General features: G+C 37.8%; 1 long non-coding RNA gene across 1 annotated transcript; it reads right to left on the reverse strand.

Moving 5' to 3' along the window:
• Nucleotides 1-436: 436 nt before the first annotated feature.
• Nucleotides 437-1,193, reverse strand: LOC147581682 (uncharacterized). The gene is made up of 2 exons (XR_015249725.1): nucleotides 1,060-1,193; nucleotides 437-899 (listed from the first exon to the last, which is right to left on the reverse strand). It is a non-coding gene; the product is annotated as an uncharacterized LOC147581682 (long non-coding RNA).
• Nucleotides 1,194-2,268: the final 1,075 nt, after the last annotated feature.

Consider the following 2,268-nt stretch of genomic DNA (forward strand, 5'->3'; position numbering starts at 1 on the left):
GGGTGGCGCAGTCGGTTAAGCGTCCGACTTCAGCCAGGTCACGATCTCGCGGTCCGTGAGTTCGAGCCCCGCGTCAGGCTCTGGGCTGATGGCTCAGAGCCTGGAGCCTGTTTCTGATTCTGTGTCTCCCTCTCTCTCTGCCCCTCCCCCGTTCGTGCTCTGTCTCTCTCTGTCCCAAAAATAAATAAACGTTGAAAAAAAAAAAAATTTTAAAAAGTCAATGTCATTAACGATAAAAACAGGTAGGACAGGGGACAGGTATAAATAAAAAGGCAATAAAGAAACTTGATAACCAAATTCAATGTGTAAGTCTTGAATGGATGTGAATCAAAAAAGTGGTAAGAAACTATAGAGGGACATTATTTTGACAACTGGGACAGTTTAAATACAGACTAAATGTCAGATAGCTATTGTTGTACAACAAATCCAAATTCAGTGGCTTAAAAAATAATTTATTGTTTCTCAGGGTTCTGTGGGTTGGTTGGGAGGTTCTTCCATTGATATTGTTAGCACTCACTCATGCAGCTAGAGGGAACGACTCGATGGCTGGAATCCTCTCTTCTTAGGCTCTTCATTTTCAAGGCGCCGGATCAGCTTCCTCGGAGGTCCCAGCAGCCCTCCTGGAGGATGGCCCCAATAGGCACGTGCTCATCCAGTCTCTGCTTGCGGCAGATTCCTTTGTTGATGTCTCAGAGGTACATAGTGGCCTTTAGTGTAACAGTCAACTACAGATATCATATTAGATAATAGTTTTGGATCAATGTTAAATTTTGTGGCTGTGTTAATAATATTGTGATCATAAAGCACAATATTCTAGTCTTAAGCAATAAGAGCTGAAGTCATTAACAATAACGTGACAGGATTTGTTTCAAGATTGGTGGAATTTATCTTCAGAAACTCTAGGGAGGGAGGGCAGGAGAGAGAGACAGAAAGAGAGACAATGAGAGAGAGTGAAAGAGTGAGAGAGAGCAAGTAAAGGGAGCAAAATGTTAGCAATCATTAGAGTTAGGTGGGGGGTGTAACAGGGGTTTCTATTACTATTATTGCAAATTTTCAAACCTGGGTTTGTTGCACAAATTTTCAATATGTTTGAAACTTTGCAAAATAAGATTTGGTGGAATTCAAAAGATCCCTGGCAAACTTGTGAAAAGCATCCCTTTTCCACGTCTCAGGTCCTGGATTCAGGAGGCCTGGGATCTGCCTGTGTGACAAGAATCAAGGTGACTCTATTACCTCTGTGGTTCATACTTGTAGAAACACTACACCACACTATAAAAGCAAAAAGGGGCCCATAGACTTGAAGACAGAAGGTCAGAAAATACAAATTATATGGAAAAAGATAGAAAAAGAGAAGTTATAAAAAATGAAAAGGTAACAAAATAAGATGGAAGAATTGAAACCAAACATGGTGTTTATAGGGATAACTATAAATAGAATAAACTCATTGGTTAGATGAAAGGCCTCACACTGGATCACAAACAAAAATTCAGCTATATGCTGCTCACCAGCAGTCACCTAAAGATAAGTCAAAAATGCATTCAAAAGACAGAACTTTATAAAGACAAATTTTACCTTTTGCAAAGAAGATCTAACTGGAATTCATTCTTCTGAACTAAATAGTATAACATCACAGAATTCAAGAAGCAAACCTACAAGAAATAGAAAAGGAAATGAATAGAAAAACAATATTTTCAGGAAACGTTAACTCACAGATTAAATTTTTAAAATAAATGCTTGGTTTAAAGGATGTGAAAAAGGTAATAAATAAAGTTGATTTAATTTGTACATGCAAGATTTAAACACCTGAGAATGGTCATGACATCTTATTTTCAAGCTTCCATCATGCAGTTATAGAAATTGATCCTATCTTGGTGAATAAAAACTAATTCAATAAGGGGTGGCTGGGTGGCTCGGTTAAGCATCTGACTCATGGTTTCAGATTAGGTCATGATCTCATGGTTTCTGGGTTCAAGCCCCATGTCAGGCTCTGTGCTGACAGTGCAGAGCCTGCATGGGATTCTCTCTCTCCCTCTCTCTCTGTGCCTCCCCTGCCTGCTCTCTATCCCTCTTGCTCTTTCTCTCTCAAAATAAATAAATAAAAACATTGGAAAAACCTAATTCGATAAAATTTCGTAAGTAGAAAGAATATAGATTACATTAATTTTATGAAAAATAAAAATTATAGAAATTAAAATTTAAAACTTTAATCATCTGGAAATTTTAAACTGCTATCTCAGTTATTCTTGTGTAAAATGGAATATTGAAACT

This window comes from Puma concolor, chromosome B1, assembly GCF_028749965.1.
Source record: "Puma concolor isolate L17-30 chromosome B1, mPumCon1.1.hap2, whole genome shotgun sequence".
Classification (NCBI taxonomy): domain Eukaryota; kingdom Metazoa; phylum Chordata; class Mammalia; order Carnivora; family Felidae; genus Puma; species Puma concolor.